This window comes from Ceratotherium simum, chromosome 35 (genome assembly GCF_057802395.1).
Source record: "Ceratotherium simum simum isolate JZ-2026a chromosome 35, ASM5780239v1, whole genome shotgun sequence".
Classification (NCBI taxonomy): domain Eukaryota; kingdom Metazoa; phylum Chordata; class Mammalia; order Perissodactyla; family Rhinocerotidae; genus Ceratotherium; species Ceratotherium simum.
This window is the reverse complement of record NC_141934.1, coordinates 25,772,282-25,794,934: the sequence shown is the minus strand read 5'-3', so window position 1 is coordinate 25,794,934 and position 22,653 is coordinate 25,772,282. Positions and strand designations below refer to the sequence as shown.

Genomic DNA, 22,653 nt, shown 5'->3' with positions numbered 1-22,653 from the left:
ACCACAGTGAGTTACTCCGGTTGATCTAACTTGCGTTTTCATGCTGACCTGCATCGTTTAATTTCAAGCTTTGATATTTAGCAGTGTGATCCATTCCAATAATGAAAATGAGGTAGCCTAGGAGGAAATATAATCGTGCTCTGTAATTTCGGTTGCAGTAATCGGTCTTATAACAAAATACAGGCTACCAGGCTGTAACACTTTAATACGCATTTCCGAAACCTACCTGTAAGAATGTTAAACCCAAAATTGCTGTTTTTTAAGACTTTTAAGTTAGAAATTTACTTAAAGAGCATAGTTATTGTTTTATTAAATGGTTTTTTTTTGCAAAGTCAAGAAATCTGCGTTTTCTTGCCATTGAGTTGTTAGGAAGAAGATGCTAACATTTAAAGTGACTTTCGCCTCCAAGGTTGTTTTGAATTTATGTATTTCTTTTGCCTAAATGTTCATCTTATGTGAAATATTTTTGGAAGAAGGTTTTAAGGCTTGTGATATATTTGTATATATACATGTGTTTACATATACATACACACTGCTGAAAAACCTTGAAATAGCTTTTATTATTTCTCTGCATCATGTTATAATTACTCGGTAAATTTAGTTTAGGTATATTTAAAATCTAAAATACATGGCAATTATTTGTATACAGATTTTTACTGTAGCACATGTAAATATATCAAACCGGTTTCTTGGAAATTAGATATGTTTATTGTTAATTCTTTTGAGAAACAAATGAATCCTTTTATTTACAATAGAAGTTCATTCATTTGGGGTCTTAACTCTTTCATCTGTCAGTCGTTGGATAAATTCATTTTAGCGTCATCGTTACTTAATTGGTAGCGTGCATTTGCAACAATACTGATGTTAATAACAGTGTTGATGCTTTTAAGAAATACTTATTTTTATATTATAAAGCATTTTTTTCATATTTCCGCCAAGAAAAGACATGGGCCTTTTTTCTTCTATCTGGAACAAGGCCAACCATAAAAAGTTCCTGAATTAAATATCCTTAAAGGGCAACGACTGGGTGCCTTTATATGATTCACACGCCAAGAGTGCAATAAATGTTTGAATCAGGTTGATGGTCCAGACTAGTTAGGTAGGTGCTGGCTTAATGACACCAATTTTCACATCTCCAGCTTTGATGTTTAAATCTGCAGAAAGGTTTGGGCAGGGAAGTGAAGGTGTCCTAATTGTCTTCAAATATTTAAGGTCTGTCATGCAGCAAAGGGATTTTATGTATTCTGAGTAATTCCCGAGTACAGAAGAGGACAGGTAGTACTTATAGGAAGAGAGATTTCACTTCGACATAGGAGCAAAAGTGGCTTATGACTTGAACCTCCAGCAGTGGGAAGAAGGGGCTGCTCTTTCTCGGAGTTTCTGGAGAAGCCGGTTCCCCACTGGGCAGGAATGGCTACTAGGAGGTATCACCCCGGGGGGTGGGAGAGGCCTTCTGAGAGGGGTGCCTCCTGGTTCCAGTGGCAGCTGGATTGGAGGGCATTGTGTTCTTTTTGATTTCTTAACCCGGCTCCCACAGTTGTGGGCATAATGACATCCCCAGACACCTACTTGACCCTCGGAAGATTTTTCCAGGGTAGAGGCCAGCCTGGTATCAGAGATGGTTCTAATCCTACTTTGCATGAGTATGGGGTTTTACGGGTAATAAAGCACTCTTACATTCACTGTTTTGTTTTATAAGACCTTTTTTTTTTATTGACATCTTAATAGTTTATAACATCATGAAATTTTGGTTGTACATTTTTGTTTGTCAATCACCGTATACATGTAAAAGACCCTTTTTAATTATACCTGCTTTGTATTTCTTCCTTTGGGTTTTATTTTCTCTAATAAACATTTAATCAAGAGAAAAAGTATTCTTTTCTATGAAGGCAAGCAGAGGATTCTTTTTTTTTTCTTTAACTCTTTTTAAAAATGGCATGATATCAGTCTTTTGAGAGTCAGCAGGTTGTGAAGATGAACAGATTTTTTCCTTAGCTGAAATTATTTTCTTAAAAGATACTGATTAAGGGTTGGTTCTTGGGCTTGCTCTGCGTTTTAGTTTTTGTTTATTTCATTACTCATCAAACATGACTCAAATTGCACAGCAGAAGGTCAGTCATATCCACCTACAGTAAGTTGCACTGGACTTTTTTTTTAGTATATCTTCATTGTTTTTAAATATATGTTGGCAGGTAAAACAAAGCAGAGGAGAAGTAGAATTACAATGTACGGAAAAGATTAGGTGAATTGGAGCTATGTGTTTGAAGGAGAAAGAGATGTGTCCTATTTGTGCTAAGCCAATCCTGGGAATGATGATTTATCAACCGTAGGAATGATGATCTATCTGTTATAACCAAGATTAGGCTCCTCAGCGTCAGTCACAATACAGGTATTAAGTGAGTCAGTGGGGTTAGGACTCTTTGTGGCCAAGGAGCTGAGCAGAGTTTCCTCTGACACCAGAGAACCCAATAAACGCCCTCTACACGGGATTTAAGTGGAGCATGATGGTAAGGAGGCCAACTGAGTTAAACCACTGTCCGACCTCTCCGATTTAGGAAGAAGTTAGAGGAAAAAGCAATTCTGAATTAATGTATACATGTACTTAATTTTTTAAGAACCCTTTTAAAAATAGTTCCTCTCTTTGGTTCTTTAGCAGATGAGTTTGTCTCATGCTTTTGTGCGTGTTATCTGCCAGCTGAATTTGGGTGTGATAATTTAAATAGGACAAAGACTGTCAAACTTTGAATAAGGAATACATCGTTTATGTATACTTTATATATGAAGGGAAAAGAGAAGGATATCAAGTTCTTCTGGCCAACCAAAAAATAAAATAAGAAAATTTTACAGGTATTTATTCCTTCAGAAAAAAAAATCACAGATGCTACTTTAAATATTATGACCAGAACAACATATTATCAAGCAAGGCAGCCAGTTAGAAAGCAGCCTTTTCAGAGATTAGAGGTTACATTTTATAACTTCTCACCACAATCTCTGAAGGCATCACATAGATGTCTTAAAAGACTTCTTTGTTAATCAGAAAACTGAAGTTTATATTTTTTTGCAAGTCTCCATACTGGAGAGCAGACTAAGATTGATACTTTCATTATTATTCTCAGTTTACCACATTATCAGAAATAACTTTATGAAGCAAGACTTGTCTACTCTTCTGTAGCTGTAAGGGAAGAGGGAAGAAGTTTTCTCCTTTTTTCTGAGGTTCTTTCTACTAGCCAAATTCTCAGGACTGGGCAGTGAAATTCCGTTGGTCAGCACCACACAAAAGAGCAAGCCTGAGACGCTTAAAGCTTACAATAAGGGAGAGAAAAAGACAAGAACACTTTTAATAAATGGAATTTGAGTCTTATAATGCTCTGCTGCTACAGTTTTTCTCTTTGTTGCCTCTTGGGCAACGCTTGAGATTAAATTTAGATCTGCATAAAATCCATTATCTTTGCTCTTCAGGTTTCCTTCCCAACCTATTTCTAAGTGTGCCCTGTGCCCTTATTTACTAAACGGATAAGGGGGTTTATGAGGTATCCTTTTAAACCCACTTTCTTGTGTAATGTTGCTTAAGCATTGCTGCTACATATAAATTATAATTCCCAGTATTATTACAGTTCTGTTTTTCTTAAAGTTGCACATTTCCCCTGGAAATGTGTGGCATTGTACTCTGAAAGGGCCATCTTTGTTGTAACATAGAGTATTCGTGAAAACACTGGTTGCCCCAGATACAGTCCCATCACTGTCATGGCATAATAATCCAGGGATCACCCTATTTTTCGAATGATTTCTCATCTGATTTTCTCATGATGACTGAGTGCAGGAAGTTAGGATCATGCCATACCCCAAGGAACGTTGAAGGAGGCTTTTCAACCCCTCTCCCCACCTGTCACATGTGTCAACCCAGGTGAAAGGCACTGGTGTTATTTCTCCCTCAGTGGCTTGTGGCATGTGGGAGCAGATCTAGATTTTAGAAATATTTAAGTCTTGCACGTTGGTAAGAAAGATGAAGAAAGGTTTGTTGTTTTTTATTTTATGTTTCCGTAGACAAGGATATAGCAGGAGTTATTAGGTATGGCCTGTCCTCTTCAAGGAGGAGTCAGTCTTTGTCTTCAGTAGAGAATCATCTTTATCTTCCAGTGACCAGACAAGAAACTTCCGGTGGAACAGAGTGCAGCTTTCAGCCATTGAGGTCCTTGCTCGCTGGCATGCCTGAGTGCACTGGATCAGGGGAGAGGGGAATGCAGTCTTTTCTGAAGGGAGAAAAGATAGGCAGTCCTCCTCTGCCTCCGAAACCCATTGTGTGATGTGTTTCAAGTGAGGAACTCGTTTCCATCAAGAAAGTGGTTGAGTAGGTGTTTGACAGAGGGGTTTATCAGTATAGTGAGGCTGTGTTATTAGGACCTGGTTCGGAGATGAGCAAAGCCATGCCTTACTGTTTGAGGGCAAAGGCAGGTTTTTTTAGAGGAAGACAAAATGCAAATCTAAGTTGGAACAAATGAAGCCAGAGGTGAGACCTTCTTGGAGACAGTTGGTTTGAGTGCTCTCTGTCTGGAGGTGTATCATGTCTCATCCACGGTGGTGGGATGGAATTCAGAGCGGTTTTGGACGATCATTCACTCATTCTAGAAAGCGGCATTGAATTCTGCCCACCAGCAGGCTGTGGTTAGAGGAGGCTGCCTTTCCAGGTAGGCTCAGGCTGCCACCAGGACCTTCCTGTGCAGGTGACCATCATGAGTCTGAAATGCAAGTGGGAAGCAGATTATCCATCCCCGGGCCTTAGAGGAAAGCTGAGTGAAGTCAGAAGTTGTTCAGCAGTTGAGGCCAGTGTCTTCCTCCTGGAGTTGCTGTGAGTCCTGGCACATTAGTATCAGTAGCGCGCAGAATTATAAAGTCCCTGCAGGGAGGTTGAAGTGACATTGTAGACTGTTGAACCCTGACGTGAGCCTAGTCACCCAGGCTTCCTGCACCTGAGACTGAAATGCGTTGACACCCTTTCTCTATGCTTCCCAGTGACAACACGGTTTCCTCTAGCATATTGACGTTCTGCCGTTGGAGGAGTAACCAGAAGTCTCAAAAGCTTACTCAGTTTTTTTAGGTGAAGGTCCCAGATTTTCGTTTGTTAGAACTCTTGTGAACACAAAGCATCTGGCTGCTTCAGTCCACTTTCTGCAAAACCCTGCCAGGTTATTTCTCACAATTCTGTCACTTCTGCCTCTGGATGATTCAGTGAAGGCATTGATGAATGTGTAGGGCCTTAGAGCTTCATTTACAATCTGACCTGTAGATTGTGGGCTCCTGTTATAAATAGACACACTTAATGTGCCAAATCCAGACATATTTCAAAAGTCTTTTTGACAGTCGCTGTGTCAGCCTTTGTACGTGGGTATCTTCTGCATCCAGTGAAATTACTAAAACATTCACATGAAAACCATTTTCCTCATTTGAGTAAAGCTCATTTAACTAGATTTACAGATGCTGCCCCTCTAAAGCCCCTCTCTTTATCTCCATACCCCACCCCCTGTATGAGCCCAACAGGTAGCACGGCTCATACAGTACTGTGGAGCTGCACTGGGACATGTGGCGCATACCACTCGTGTCAGCTTCTCCCGGTGCCCTTTCCGTGTGCGCACGCCGGCCCGCGGGGCCCAGGAGCAGGACAAGGAAGGAAATCCTCTGGCGCTACGAAGGGTCCCTCTGGGGAATGCCAAAGGCGGTATGGCTGCCAGGGCTCCCTTGTACGGGGCGGGGACAACGTGGGGAAGAGCTGCCGGAAGGGACTGGTCACTCTGAAAAGGATGACTGGCCATAGATGGCCTTGACCATGTTCTTCACCAAAGGAAGAATATTTCTAAAACAGCCGTAACAGAGGGAAACACGAGGACTGTTAGACGTATGAGCTCCTCCACGAACGAGGAGCCCTCACTATTTTCACAATTGTCCACAGTCAGAATGAGAGTCAGAAAAGAGGAGTGAGAAAGAAAAGCAGGATCACAGCTTCCAGGGAGGGCACTACGATTTGTCTTCTGGACAGACTGTCAGAGGCAAAAACGAGTAGAGATTCTTCTTTGTTGAGAGCAGATTGCATGCCAGAGACTAGTTTTCTTTTCTGTGAACTATTAGTCTTTTCTCCTCAATTATACACGAGATTTTTATTGATTTACTTTAGTATACCTTGCTACACACGTCATCGTTCCAAACAGTGTTTTAAATGATGGTATATTATTTAGAGACCTAAAATTGTGGTTTTTAAATGTTATCAAACATATCAGGTGTCCATAATATACTGAATGATTTTACCATCTTAGTTTAAGCTTTAAGGACAAGTGTTCAGGGCCAGCCCCAGTAGCCGAGTGGTTAAGTTCGGTGCACTCCGCTTCAGCGGGCTGGGTTCAGTTCCCAGGCACAGACGTACACCACTTGTCTGTCAGTGACCATCCTGTGGTGGCAGCTCACACACACGAAAAAGAGGAAGATTGGCAGCGGATATTAGCTCAGGGTGAATCTTCCTCAGAAAAAAAAAAACAAGTGTTGAAAAACACCTAGCAGATGACCCATGGGGATTGTGAGGTGATAAGATACAGTTTTTTCTATTTTAATTTTAATTTATTTACGAGTCTTTAGGTAAATATGGTTTATTAACTAATTACCTCAGTACGCTACTAGTCCAAGAAGAATTAGGGATTTTAGAAAATATATATAATTTCCATTAAAAAAAATAATACAATTGTTATTTGTTGGAGAAATATGGAATCTTAAAACATTACCCAGCTAATAGAAGTAACTTTATAGGTTAATATAATATGTAATTTTGTCTGAGATTTTTACAAAGCAAATTATGAAGATCCTAGTTTCTCATGTTTTAGCTCACTTTAGTTGTATGCCCGTGTTTAGGTTTACCTACCCTTAAGTAATGACGTATTGGTCATTGATCTGATCAGTAAGGCAAGTGTAAGGAATTTAGGAAGTTCAATTTAATTTAGCCTTTGTGCAAAAATCCTACATTTTTGTATGAATTAATATGTGCAGGGCTGTCTTATCTCTCCCCCCTCAAGAACATAAGCTCCGTGAGGGCAGGATTTTATCTGCTTTACTCATTGGTGTATCCAGATGTCCTCTGTAGTGCCTGGCTCCAAGCACTCAGAGAAAGATGCTTTCGCTGTTGAAGGAGTGGACTCTGATACTTTATATGCCCCCATAGAGGGAAACAGAACCTCCCTCTGCACCCCCAAGTTCACAAAACAGTGTACAGAAGGTTTGTCTCAAGAATACTAAGATTTACTTTTTATGCAGTCTTCCATGTTGTATTAGAATACCTTCATTCTTGTTCTTAATACATAAATTTTTTTTTAAAGATAAATAGCATTTCAATTTGTACCTGTATCTTTAAATTTTATTTCTGAACTGGGATTTTATAACCCGAGTAATTGTTTTTACTTTGGAAGAGACCTTTTCCAAGACGAAAACCATTTTAAGATTTACCAGCTCAACACTCATTTCTTTAACCTCTCCAATATATTTGTGCAAATTACAAGTTTAAATTATGACTCTTTTTATAAACAGGGTTTCCTGGTGACCATGGAGCCTGTATTTTGATTTCTCCCAGCCTGGAAAGCTTTTCTTAAAGTGCTAGTACATGTAAAATGTTAAGAGTTTTGGCATGATTTTATAAATTTCTTGGGAATCTTTACAATTCTCATAAGATTTATATAAGTATTTAGTAGTTTCCTTAAAAACAGAAATTCCTTTGCAGTCAAGAAATGTTAAAGCCTTTAAAAATCAACATTTCCTAGAGATTCACCAACTGTTCTAGATCAGAGTCCTCCTTGGAAAGTGTATATTGGGTCAGCTTCGATATATCCATTTAACGTCTCTGGAAATAGGCAGCTTTTATAACCATAATACTGGAGTCCCTGTTTGGGGTTCCAGAATTCTGTTGCATTCACCCTCTCCATTTCTCAGTTCACTTAAGCATTTACATGGGAAGAACAAAATCTCATTCTGTCAACTAAAGGGAAAAAAAATATTAAATTCTTAGACAAATTGGAGTTTGCTTGCAGCCTTTTTCTTCTGAGCAAAAGAAAGGAAGGAAATGCGTGTAGTCTAACCCAGCGTAGTGAACGGGTAAAGCAGTGCCTCTCTGCACACCTGTCTCCCCAAGAGCTTAAGCTGTGGGGGAGAAACCTGCTCAGATAGGCTCCCCAGTAGTCTTTCACTGATGGGTGCTTTTCCTCCAGGGTCAGTAGCTTCTGTTATAGGAAGGAATCCGCTCATGGCCGGGCCTTGTCCCTGCTGAGAGCTCCATCCACCCACGGGTTCCTAGCAATCCAGGAAACCAAGGAGAGGAGAATAAACTTCAAGTCAGAAGGGAAAAGGCCTGCCTCCAATTAGATGGACTCTAACCCAGGGTTTCTCAGCCACACGCTACTGACATTTGGGGCCAGATATTTTTTGTTGTGGGGGCTGCCCTGTGCGTTGTAGGCTGCACAGCAGCATCCCTGACCTCTACCCACTAGATGCCAGAAACGCTTCTCCCCCGGTTGTGACAACCCAGATGTCTCCTGACCTAGCCAGTCTTCCCTGGGGACCAGGTGCCCCGGGTGAGAACCACTGCTCTAGCTTGACCAGACTCTCAAATGGAGTTCATCAGGAGGATGGAACTCCCTATGTTCTCCCTCTAATTCTGACTGCTTACGCTCGTCTCAAACCATAAAATTTACACACTAATTCCTTGTATTCTTTGGACCAAAAAAACCAACTATATTTTGTAGCAGCCACAAAACAATAGCTATGTAGATTCTCTGAGCAAAAAAAAACTTATGTAGATGGTGTTCTAAGCAGGTTAGAGTCAGATTCCAGAAGCAGACTGATTCCTTCCTCACCAAGACGCGAATGGGCATCACTTCACCACTCTGCCAGGTTGCATGGGCTCAGCAAGGAGGCGCCGTCTTCCTCTCTCGACTGCCCATTCTGTTTAGCCGTCTGAGTCATGGCACCAATTGTTGATGTAAATGGGCAGACGCAAACCCCATCTGAATAAAGAATTTGTTAGTGTCTGCATTTATTTCCATCTCCTGTATGAAGAGAGAAATCCCAAGTCCCTCTTCTAACCAGAAAACCTTCAAGTTTTCTATACTTTCAAAAAAGAGATGTCACTTTAAATTGTATTATTAAGACAATAAATTATCAAGGAAGGCAACAATTAGAAAAGCAAACTTTTAGAAATTAAAAGTTACTGTTTAGGGCCGGCCCCGTGGCTTGGTGGTTAAGTGCGCGCGCTCCGCTGCTTGCGGCCCAGGGTTTGGATCCCGGGCGCACACCGACGCACGGCTTCTCCAGCCATGCTGAGGCCGCGTCCCACATACAGCAACTAGAAGGATGTGCAGCTATGACACACAACTATCTACTGGGGCTTTGGGGGGAAAAATAAATAAATAAAATCTTTAAAAAAAAAAAAAAAGTTACTGTTTAAAGGAATCGGCAACAATCTCTCAAGTCCACAGAACAGAAATATCCATTTGTACACAGCTTTCCACAGAGAACAGCCTTGTTTTCACAGAACCAGCTTGACGCAGAAGAGCCTGCTTCTCTGCAGCTTCAGGAGCAAAGAAACACTTTCTTATTCTGAGATGGTTTTTCACAAGCAGCATCCTCAAGAATAAGCACTGGAATTCTACTAGTTAGCACCAAGCAAAAAAATAAAATAAAATAGACCCGAGAAGCTTAAAACTTAAAATCTGGGAAAAGAAAAGGGCAGAAGAGGACTTGCAACAAATGGAATGCGGGGCCAATGCCGTTCTGCCTCTGCAGTGTGCGCTTTTGAGCATCAGTGACTGCAGCCTCTCTCGACTGGGGAGAACAGTAGATTACGTGGTAGGGTGGACCTGGGGTCAGCCTGGTTTGGGAGGCAGCCCGGCCCTGCCACTTGCTGGCTGTGACTTTAGGGAAGTCGAACCCTCTAAGTCTAACCCTCTAGTTCGTGTGTAAAATAAGGATAACAGCGTCTGCTCCTTGGAGTGTGTAAAGTGCACAGCCTGGCGCAGGCGTGTAGGCCCTCGCTCTGAGGTGATTCTGTTTCTCCTGCCTCCCTGGAGCTGAGGGCTGTGTTGCCGCTGCACTTCCCTTCTCCCTGCGTCGTCCCCGCCAGACTAATTCCCTCTAGGAGAGGTTTGCCTCTGTTGGGTAAAAACTCAGCTTTTCCCCATTTCTGTCTCTTCCATCTCAACTTTTCTGAGCGGCTTTCAATAAGCAACTTGACTCTGACCCTAGCTTTCCTATCTAATCTTATTTCCCACCACTCCCCAGAATGTTCTTTCCGTGTTGGACCATTTAATGGTCTCACTGTTACTTCACGTTTACGGCACCAGAAACGCCGCCTCCTGTGTCCACCCTGCCCACCCCTGAGGCTCAGCTCTAGGCCCAGCCTCTTCAGAACAAAACCGTCTTGGTCCCTGCAGCTCTCATCCCCTCAGCATCCGTTAGGTACCCCCATGTGCCTGCAGTGTGTCAGGTCCCGGGAATGCTGAGGGGATTGGGACACAGTCCCTGCCTGCCGGGGATTTTCACAGCCTGGTCTGGGAGACAGGCAGATGAATAGGAAGGAGCTTCAGGTGCTGTGGTGGCGAAGCTTCCTGGCCTGCCCTTCCCTGGCCCCTGCACTTGGTATTGACCTCAGGAGGATTCAGTTATACTTTGTTTTCTTGGTACTTTAGTCACTGAGCCTCATATCCCCAGTAAATGGTGGGCAGAGGACTGAGGACACAATGTATGCTGGCTTGATCTTTAACCTCTAGGTGCATGTTTAAAAGGAGCATTGATTGCCTATTATAATAGGCCTTGTAAACTTCAAAAGATAAATTTAAAAAATTAATGACAGTGTTAAGCTCCTGGCAATCACCATAACCCCTTGGTGATTGGAGTGGTTCCTCGGCTTTTAGAATTCATGGAACAGTGCATTTTTTAATTGGAAAATTCTAAAATGAAAATAAAGAATTGTCCTCTGAATTGAATAAAGTTAGCTTTACGGAAAACTCACATTGTCCGCCTTTTTCTCATTTTGTCACAAACCAGGAAAAGCATCATCAAAGCCTGGCATGAGCATTTTCTGAATTTCTGAGTTTCTGATTCCACTGAAAAGTTCGTAAAGCATGAACTGAGCCCTTAACCCGCACGTGGCACAGCCACAGCCTCCAGTTTGATGCCATGCCAGTGTCGGCACTAAGGAGTGACATGACTGGCTCATAACAGAAATCACTCTTCTGGGTGTAAATAAGCTGTACCCAATAAGATCCTGTAGTCACAGACTCTAGAGAATGTCCTGAACAAGCCACACTTTCCTTACCTCTGAAATTAAACTTCATTCCACTTTATGCAGCCTGGTAGATTTTTGGTTTTTTTATTTGAAACTCCCCAAAGGCACTAATTAACTAGCTGTCCTTCTCTCCTCTACCTTATTTTCATGCCAATCCGAGAAATATTCCCAAGTCCTCCCAGCTCACTAAGACAGAATACTCTAGCTAATGGGGAGGGAGGACGTCAGACCGGAGATGGGTGAGATCACCACTAATTCTCCACTAGAGAGAACCCGTCCTTAAAGTGCCCGCTCAGATTGCTAGAGGGAGGTCTCCATCGTTCTACTCTAGGTGCTGGTGATACAGCAGGGAGCAGAGAGAAAAGCCGTCGTGCTCACAAAGTTTCCATTCTAGTAATGTAAGAATGGTGAGTGAGTGACCGAAGTTTAGATAGTGATAACTGCTGTGAAGACGTCAAATGGGATAGTGGGATGATCATGGCAATTAGAATAAAATGTTAAATTATTCTTGCAGTGCGAAGTGTGAGCGGCCACAGCAGACTCCGTAATGGTCTATTTGAGGGCCAAGGAAACACGTTTGGATGACTCTCCATAGTGGAGTAATCATAGCAAACTCGTAGTTCTAGGCACGCTTCTGAATGCTTTAAATCTGCGCGACCCAGTATGGTAGCTCCTAGCCACAGGGGGCTATTTAAATTTTCATTAATTCAAATTAAAATAAATAAAATGAAAAATTCGATTTCTCAGACACACCGACTGCATTTCAAGCGCTCACTGCGCCTGGCTCGTGTGGCTGGTGGCTGCTTTATTGGACAGCAGAGAACAGAATATTTCCGTCATTGCGATAAGTTCTATCGGATAGCGCCTCTTTAGATAAACTCATTTAATCTTCATAACAACCCTAATAAAGTAGGTACTGTTTCCCACTTTGCAGCTATGGAAAGTGAGGCACAGGGAGTTAACATGTAACTTGCCCAAAGCTGCATAGTTAATAAGTGCAGGGCTGGGATTCACACCATCGCAGTCTGGATCCAGAGCTGGGGGGTTAATCCCCACCCCGCTGCGTGTCTGTACCTCACAGATGAGTACAGTCCGTCTACAATCCACTTTCATCTGGACTGTGCCCAATGGAGAAGGTCACACCTTGGTAAAATCTTGTCATTGGATGCCTTAAGATTCAGCTAAAGGAAATTCTGAGCCAAGGGTTAGATCTTTTCTGACTAAAAATGTAGGCCTGTGTTAGCACAGTTTCTCCCTCCCTGAAAAGGAAAGAGGGAGCTACAAAGCACCAGGAAAATGCCAAGTTGGTGTGCGATCTCAATAAGGCAAGTAATGTCAGCTCTCCGTGCCTCAGTTTCCCAGCAGATACAGTTGGGAAGTGGTAGGTACCTATCTCACAGAGCTGTTGTGAGGATTTGACGAGATAAGGCACACAGGACGCTAGGTAACTGGCAACTGTTGTCATCGCCAGCCTCATCATTACTGCTCCATTCTGTAAGGGCCACACAGGGATAGAATACACAGAGAACAACCAGAACTGACACCCTTCTCCCAGAGCTGGCATGAGACCGTCTGGTTCCAAATACCACACGTTTGGAATTGGAGAAGAACACTTTAGGAAGGCCTGAGACAGAGAAGGCACCAGCCTTTGGAAACAGGTTTGCGTTTAGCTCATGGGTTTAGTGCTTGTAAACTTCAGCAAGTGTCTTACTCCTCTGAGCCTTAGTTCCTTAAAAAATGGGTGTGATCATACCTATCTTGCATGATTATTTTAAGAATTAAGTGATTAGCTATGAGCCTGGCACATAGACACTTGGTAAATAATAGCCATAATTAGTATTTTTATGAACAACTTTAAGCTTTTCACAATTAAAAAATGCCTCTGAGTATTTTCTTGCCAAGACACGTTAGACTGACCCAGAGGCCACGTTAGGGCAGAGCTGGGAGAGACAGGACGGATTATCATCCCACGCCATCACCGTTGGCGCACTTTAAATTGCACTGGTGACACCCTCAAGAAGCAGGGTAGAGCCAGCAGAAAAGCATCACGGGGCGTGCGTATAGCAGCTATTTCACTGAACTCGGAGCTACTTCACACTCTCCCACACCCAGCAGGAAGAGTGTGTGCCCCGTATGACCTGAGGTGACCATCCTGCCCGTTATGAAAACTGGAAGGAGAAACAGATTCTGCAGGCTCCCATCTGACCAATCGACTTAACCAGAGTTGGATCAACCAGAAAAAGCTGAAACAACCAACCTAAGAATTTTGGTCTTCAAATGGAAAATCTGGGCATTCTAAACCAAAATTGCTAAGTTCCAAAAATGTGGCTACATCGGGTGCTTATTATTAAAAGTGTCTAAATAAAAGTGGGCCCCGAAAGAGTGTTTCATGAACCAAGGGTTATAATCAGTCCTGTTGTGGGAGCATGAGGTCCAATACAAGAGGAAAGCAAAACAAAGCCATGGACAAATGGAAAAAGTGACAGAAGTGCCAGTGAACAGTAGTGACAACTGAAGGACAGTGAGAATAAGAAATTCTGAACTGCTTTCTTTGAAAAATTGCAGTGAGTATCAGATGCAGTAATTGTTCATGTTTCCCAGCCTCTTCAGCTCTCCTCCCACAGCTGGCTGATAATCTGTGAAGTGCAGGCACTCTGCCTTTTCTTTGTTTTCATTCATTTCTACTGGGTTCACGTCCTAATGGTCATTTATCTAATGTGATCCAAATTGGTGGCAAAGACAAGCCGTGAGGTAACACGCACTGCCCCTGCGTACCCCGTACATTCTCCCACCTACCAGCTTCCCCTGGGTCTCAGCGTTGCTTGTCCACTTTAAATGACCGAGCTTCCTGGTGGATGAGTGCCGTGTGGGGAGCTCTCCTCCTCCCCTGCAACTTAATGCGCAGTTTACTAAAGAACCGAAATGCAGGATTCTGGGGATTCTCTCGTTCCCTGACATAATAAAGAATCATTGTGAGTAGAAAGAACCTTATGGGAATGAGCCGGGATGTCATCCGTAAACGTGCCTCCTCCTACACAGCACAGGAAGCTCACAGAAAGGAAACTCCTACAGAAGTGAATACGCTGTTAGGGCTGTGCGACCACTAGATGGAAGACCAGAGGGTCAGGCAGCCTTAGGTGGACATGCTGAAGCCGTTGGAAACAAGTGACAGGAAACGAAGATCTAGGTGAATGCCTTCTTCAAAGAATGTCTTCTTTTTAAAATATTGGTACTCAAGCTATGTTATCCTGTAGAAATAAATATCCAATAAAAATAAATATTTTATTAGTGATCACCAGAGGATATGTAATTACCAAAATTAAATGCTTGGCAGCGGTGATTTAAGTCACTAAGTTGACTATTGTTGGACTATTTTAATAATTTCAAAGATCTCTAATGTCCTCCCTATTTAAACTCCTCTGAAATAATCAGTGTGGGCCCATTTTGTCGAGGGACAAGTCAGGGGAGGTGACTTGTTTTTGCTGGATTGCCTCGATGAATTATAATGCTGCAAAGGATGGCACGGCTGGGACCGGGCAGAGCCCTTTCAATGATATCACAAGAATAGACTCTTTTCTCTATAAGTGATAGTCCAGACGCCTAATATTTAGTTCTATGAGCACTAATGACACAATTGACTATTTTACTTTTTGTAAGTAATAAAGGAAAAGTATGGCTAAATTAAAGTGTATAGAACGTCAGTTAATAATACCTTTCTTTCTTTAAAACCTATACTATAATTAGGCAGGTCCGAAAAATGGATAAAAGAAGCCTTATCAGTTAAATCAGTTGAACGGTTCATCTGTTTGGCAAACCACGTAGAGAGAGATCTTTAAAGCAAGTGAGCACGTTTTCTCAGCCTAGGAAATACAGTTTAGATTGCGATCACCAAGCACTAAGATTTAAGGAATATCTCCTATTTCATTAGTGTGCAAAGACATGTTGGCATTTGGGTCACCGTATCTTTTAGTTATCAACCAGTAGACAATTAAAACCTGCGGTAATCACAGTCATATGTAGAAATGGAAACACTTATCAGCTATGGCCTGCTTATCTTCTCTTCCATGTAAAGGACAATATCACTCGGTAGAGAATTATATGTATAGTAAGTGATGAGATTTATATGTCCCTAAATTGTTGGCTCAGGATCATGTTGGTAAATGACCAGCTTGTTAGAAGTTCACAGATGTCATCTCTGTTTAGTTCTAAATGTTTTCAGCTCTAGCTTACGAAGTGAGGCTATTTGGGTGATCCCCAGAGCTAATAAGAGGGCAGTCATCCTGGAGGCTGCCCCGGGCAGGAGGAGGACACAGGGAGAGCGGGAAGGGCCAAGCAGAGCCACCACAGCCCCATGCCCGCGTGGCTCCTCCTTCCCTAGAAGGAGCTTCACTCTGAGACTCTCTCCTTGAAACAGAAAGTGTGAGCTCAGTGTGTCCTGGCATCGTGCCTGAACAGCAGCCCCTCCAGTCAGGAGGTGGGGTGCTGGTGCTCCTGCCTCCCGGGCCGTGCTCTGTCCCGGGGCGTTGGCAGTCTGGCCCAGTTTTCCGAGAGGCCCACGGCACTCCCAGAAGGTTCCAGATGGTTTCAGACCACAGCAGCTCGTGCATTTGCCCACCTTGGCCGCACATCCCACTTTGAGACACTTTTAGACAATCTGAAACAGACTTGCTCTCTTGCAGAGACATGTTCATGTGGAGGGGCTGAGCCCCTGCCAGTGTACAGACACTCTGCATGGTTTTTAAATAGAAGCCAAACAGAAACTCTTAAAGTATGAGACAATCAGAGTGCAGAGAAAGCAGTTAATAAATCCATCATGTAGGCCCCCAGTGGCTGCAGACTTCCCAGACAGCCGCATATCGTGTTTCCATGTCTAATTGCCAGTCTCTCTAATCAAACTATTACAACCCTAATGGTAGGCTGTGCATTCTTTCAGAGGGAAATGGCTGTCAGTGTCTAAAAAATTGTTGATGGGTTTGTATTTGATGATGGATAATGTCAGAGAATTACAGGAATGTGTAACGCATGGTGGGGTGCGGCGGGGTCCTCCCGTGCTCATGCTCAGTTCTGCGTATCCTGGGGGCACAAAATTGTTGCTTTTGTAAAAATTCCCTTTCCGTTAATTCTTCTTGGTTCTGGTAAACTAATCACAATTCTGGCAACCCAAGACTACCCTGGAACGATATAATTAGAACATATGATACCATTTTGCTAGTGGATAGTTAGTGATTATCTTTTTTTAAGGGAAATCACTTTATAATTTTTTTCTAACTATAAAGTAATATATATTGATCATTAAAAAAGCTTTATGTAGTACTAAAATAGAATTTTTAAAAAGTGAAAATCGGGGCCAGCCCAGTGGCACAAGCGGTTAAGTGCGTGCACTCCGCTGCGGCGGCCCAGGGTTCCCCAGTTCGGATCCCGGGCGCGCACCGACGCACTGCTTGTCAAGCCATGCTGTGGTGGCTTCCCATATAAAGTAGAGGAAGATGGGCATGGATGTTAGCCCACGGCCAGTGGGCTCAGCAAAAACAGAGGAGGCTTGGCAGATGTTAGCTCAGGCCAGATCGTCCTCACAAAAAAAAAAAAAGTGAAAATCCCCCACAATCCACCATCTAAGAGGCAAATGCTTTTAACACTTAGTTGTATGTCCTTCTAGATTTTTTCTCTACTTATGAAATATACTTAAATATTACAAAAATGTGAGATATTACATATTCAGCTTTTAATATACTTTTTTGACAACCTGTCATAGACATATTTCCTTGTCAATAAATATAGATCTACATTATCATTTTGAATTATCACATAATGTAAACGTGCCATGCTAACCCCTTATTGGCAGACATTCAGATTACTTTGTGAGGTGGTTATCTTGCAAAACACAAGATGGTTTTCTTGTTGAGGTTTCTATTGGAGTTTTCCTCTTTCAGCTTTTAGAGACGTATCTATTAAAAGAAGATGTGTGCTGCCCCCCCAGTCAGAGAACAGGACCCCACAAAACATCTCCACCCAAAATTTTCACACTTGGATGCGTCCAAATTTCACTCAGTTGCCTCTTTACCACAGTGTCCCAGACATACTGTGAGTGTTTTGTCTGAACTGTCTCGTCCCGGCCCCCCCATCACGGTGTCATGTAGGCGCTGTTATTATTCCTCGTGTTACAGGAGACAAGGTGGGGCTGAGAGAGGTCGCCTCTCCAGCGGGGCCGCGTCAGAATTGGAACCCAAGATTCTGACTCCTAGGCTAAACTCTTAGCCACACCTGTTTTATCAGTTTAAAAAAAATACCCTAATTCTTTAAGAGTGAAGAGCAAACAAGATTTTTTGTCACTTTAAAAATAATCGCACCTTTTACTTTCAACATTTTTTTGCTTCCACTTTTTCATGATGTTCATTCTTTTCACCAGGGTATTTCTGGAGTGATTGTTGAACGCTGACGCTTTCTTGAAATGATGTCCTTTTTCTTGATGCCCTAACTTGGGGATTCTCAACTTACTAGTTGAATTTCTTTTTGTTTTTTTTCACTAGTTGAATTTCTTAAATGCATGTAAAGTAAAAATGGTAGGCTCCTACAACTTAAAATTTCTTTACCCAGGATTGTTGTGAATTTAGGATAACATCAGTATTCCTTTTCTGAGACGGTAGGTTTCGTTTCCTAAAAGCAGACATTTTGGATGGCGAGTTGACGGCCTAATTAGCCTTGGACCTTTTTTTAGCTTCTTGTCGAGTACTCTAGATTGTTTCCAAGTAAGAAGTAGGTTTTCCTGTCCCTTAGGGTGCCTAGCTCTGCCTGACTCTCTATTCACTTCCCTGAATGGCTCCTCTCCAGTGAAAATGGGAGACAAAGGCCGGCAGAAAGTGCTTCTATCTGCTTTTATGTTTCCCTCTGTGGCAGTAACCGGAATTTCTTTGCTAGCTCATTTCTATGCTTAGATGATGTTCAGGAAATACCCTAGTGCAGGACTAAATAAACAACTTGGAGGTATATTTATATGACTGTTGACCAGTATTTATGTAAAAATAGCATAGCTAACATTTATTGAGTGCTTACTGTATGCCAGACACTGTAAGTGATTGTGTTTAGCACTTAAAACAACCCTATGTGTTAGATAGTACAATGATTTAGGTGACAAGATAGGGTTCAGGTTTAACCCCAAACACAGTCTAACAGCTCAAGAGTTTGTCCGTTCTGTCTCTATTATCCCATTGTGTTTAGCAAATCTTTGGGCCTTAATTGCTTGATCTTGAAGTAAAGAGGTGTTGGAATAGCTGATTTTGATGATTTCTTCCACTCTCGACCTTTTCTGAGTCCATGAACCTACTTGGGAAACCGCCTCCCTGCTAGGAATCCTCTCTTAACTTGATCACTACACCTGCTGCCTTCGTCCCCTGGCCCACCCTCCCTTTCTCCATGGCAGTGCCTACGCTGTGGGACACCGGGGCAGCACAGAAAGTGCCCACGAAGAAACCACAGCGGTCCTCGTGCACAAAGCGCGTAGACACTGGGTCTGCTCAGGGCGATAGACCTTTCAGAAAGCACAGAGGGGCGGCGGGGCTCCAGGTGCCTGCTCGTCTGTGGCCGAGAGAACCCCCTGTGAATGGATTATGACTTATTCATGACCAGAATCTAAAATAGCTCGTTAATAACTAATTCACAGCTGCCACGTGAGTACTGCTGTGCTATTTTTTCAGATTCTAAAATTATTACCCTATTTCCACAGGCTTTGTGTTGAGCAAAAAGATAAGTCTACTCTTGATGGCCCCAGAACAAAGACATTTCCCATTTTTTAAATTGCGGGACTCTTTCCTATCGAAGATACTCAATTTCTTTTAATCTAAGGCATGTGGCCCAGGGATACCTTGAAATGTTGCTTCTGGCGTGTCAGGAAATTACGGGGTGCAGCCATGCTCGGGTCAGCGCTGCTGCGGTGCGCTTGATGAATGCAGTGTCATCCTTGTCGAGGCCCCAGCTCAGCACCATTGTGAGGGGTGTAGAACTATCTGAAGCCCGTACGTAATGCCCAAGTTCAGGTGTGAAGGGAGAACAGAGGTTAATCAGGCAAGGGGGCAGGAGGTGGTTTGCCAGGAGCTTTCCTGGCAGAGGAAACAAGGTGTCAAGCCTCCATGTGGGGAGGGTGTGGAGACGGAGGGGCTGAGAGGGCAGCAGTGTTGATGGAGCCCAGAGCCCAGAGGGGGCCCCGTGTGGGACGAGGCGAGGGAGGGGGGCTGACGGGGCAGGGCCTCTGGGGACGTGGGACTTGATCCCAAGAGCATCAGAGGGGTGTGACATGGTCAGAGTTGTGTTTGAAGATGAGAACGTAGGCAAGGTTGTGTGTGCACTTAGGAGAGACGTTAAAGAAAAGGAAAGAGCTGTGCTTAGAAGGGGAAAGAATGAGTCGAGCTTGGTTGCTTGTCACTGTAAGGCCAGAGCTGGTTCTGCAGCTGGTTGTTGAGCTGGGCGCTGCTTTTTGCCAGAAACAGCCTTCTTGCTGACTCAGCACCCCGAGGGCCCATCAGCCTGGCCTTGGAGAGGAAGAGGGTGAGTGTGGCCCTGGCTCTAAGATGGGGCACCCGCTGGATCCCGAGCATCAAGACACACACAGCACAGGATTCGACCGTATTCTTCCTTCCTAAACCAGCCTAGCTGCTTCAGAAAGGTGCCGGCTGGGCCCAGAGTGCCCCACCCTCACCCAGCTTCCAAAAAAACTTGCTGGTATTAAAAGCGAGACTCGTTGGTGAATCTGTTTGCCGTATTGATGGTCAGCAGTGCCATTTGAGTTGTAGATTGTCTAACCTGCACTGGAGAGAGCGGTGGTCCGGCCTCTGTGTGAGCAGTGCGGTTCCTGGCCGTCCCGTTGCCCCAGCCTGGCGCTCTGCTGGAGGGATGCTGCCTCCCTTCCCAAGCTAGAGGCTGCTGCCGTGTCCCCAGCTGATTTCTCCCCTCACTTTCCAGGCATTAGAGGTTTGACATCTACATTTAGGGAAGCACCTGAATTTCGTCGTGGAAATGGAGTCTGCCCCAGCCCCCCAGATCCTCACCCTCGGAACCTGAGGGCAGGGAGGACCTACAAGGCTCAGGTGCAGCGTTTCTTGATTTGCGTGGTCTCCCGCCGGCAGGATCTTTTCCTGTTTCTCCTCGGAGGAGTCTTTTGGGGACAAAGGACCTCAGTGATGGGAGAGCACTTTGTGCCTGTGCAGGTGGAGGTGGTCCGTCAGTAAGATTACTCTGTCATCATTTATACGTCAATGCCCTGAAAGGGAGGAAAGCACATTCCTTTTGAATTAGGGTGAGAGTTGGACTTGAGCTTGACTGGCCGTTTGTCCACACGCTCGGTGAGGTCGGGGCCGGAAACTTCTCCGAGGACCTTCACTAGGAGATGGTGTTAGCATCCCGCCCAGCTCCAGAAGCCATCTTGGCCAGGTCTCCAGAACCCCTCTCTATAGAACTTGGAATAGAAACTCTTTTCCAAGTGTTAATTTTCTGAACATACAGAATGAACAGTAAAATTAACAGAAATTTAATACCTAGTGAATTTACCACATAAAAAAATGTCTGTGTGGCTTAACCTCCGACTCATGATCAAGGTCACCTGTTCAGCGGGTCTTCTGCCTTTGAGATATCCTTTCTCATTGCTTCTGCTCAAGTTCTTTGGGGAGAAAACCTGGCAGAGCTGTGTCCATTCGTGGGTGTGGGGCTTGCCCTCTGGCTGCCGCTGTGGCCTGACCCTGGAAATGAGCCCCACTTGAAGCCCCCTTATCTGCAGCGAGGGGCAGCATCTCCAAGGGGAGAAGAGGGCCAGTGCGCAGCCCATGCTGCCTTTGGCTGAGCAAATAACTGGAAAATTTCCTATGGCTCCCGGCCACGCTTAGAAACAGAATTGGGTTGCTCAAGACCCAGTGCTGTGATGCAGAGAGCCCGCGATTTGTAGTATGCGCCCTTTGACACAGAAAGTGCAGTGTTGTGCAGGCTGTGCTCAATGAATGTCCCCCTGCATTACTGGCTGACACACAGCTGAGAAGGGGTGAATGCCTTTACTCCGGTAGGATGCATTATTCATCTGTAGTAGACGCCTGCATTTTTACCTTCATCCATCACACTGACCCTTTTAGGGACGGGTCATGAATGCTCCTTCGTGTCTCTGACTCCCGAAGTGTCGTAGAGATTCTGAATTAAGCCTCTCAGGACCAACTCCATCTCTTCCTTGGCATTGTCTCCATCTCTCAGCTGTGCCGCCTTGGCCTAAATGGGATGCTTCTTTCCTGTCAACTTATTCGTGTCAGCTTCCTGGAAGGATTAAGTCATTACAGTGATTACATGTCATCAGTAGCTGGGGATAAAGAATTAAAACATCACCTTCCTTTAAGCTGCAGCACCTCTTTGTCCTCGGGAAGTCAGTGATGTGGTTTCCTTTTGAGCTGATGAGAACATAATTGTGTAATTTGGATACTGTTTGGGGATGTGATTTGTTTCCTCGGACCTAAGAGGATCTGTCTTGTTGGAGAATGCCCTGCACACGTGGCATCTCCTCACTCTGACCTTTTAAGTCCACATAGAGTGTGGAGGAAGGGAGACCCACAGTCAAGCGAAATGTGACAGGATTGAGGAACCCTTGTCCTCCGACCGTCAGAGCCCCAAACGCAGTCATCGAAGCTCCCTTGCTGTCTCTGCACATTATATAATCGTGCTCCTCCTGGTCACCTTGTGTTTCTTCTTCTTGAGACTGTCTGCCCATGAGAATGGGAGGCTTCAAGGGCACATTTTTATTTCTGTACTTACCACAGAGAATTAATAAATTACAGATTTAGTACAACTCAAAGTCACAATTCACCGAGGCAGTTAGAATGTGAATACTCATTTAAATCATATTGAAATTTGTTACAAATAAGGTGAGGTGGCTGCTGAGGTTATATTTTCTCTCCCTCCCTGCCCCCATGGTAGATTATAGAAGCAAATATTTATTCCCATGTAGGGGCACACCTCATTTTGTACTGTCAGTGCTGGAGGAAATTGTGTTGAGATTTTAGTATGTCACATTTTCTTTGAGCAAGGCATGCCTGTGAATTAAGCATCTAAGAAGGCAGCCCATGGAATCAAAGGCTCTTCAGCCCTGAAGAGCTTGCCCTCCCCTGGTGCCCCATCCACACTCGACAGACTGGCACATGGGGCCCACTGGTTTACAAGGGCTGGCCTCAGGCCTCCTGTGTGCCCAGCACTGTGCAAGGGCTTGGGATCCAGCAGTGAACAGGCCTGCAGTTTGTGCATGGAGGTGGAAGATGGACTCACACTTAGGTACCATCACAAGACAGTGAACTAAAATTGTGGGCAGGGCCATGAGGTGCTGGGGG

At 43.9% G+C, this 22,653-nt stretch overlaps 1 protein-coding gene across 3 annotated transcripts in view; it reads left to right on the top strand.

The window, feature by feature from the left end:
- The window catches only part of CCDC92 (coiled-coil domain containing 92), a 32,539-nt gene that overhangs the window by 1,219 nt on the left and 8,667 nt on the right, over window positions 1-22,653 (top strand). The gene's annotated exons all lie outside the window — the stretch shown is intronic.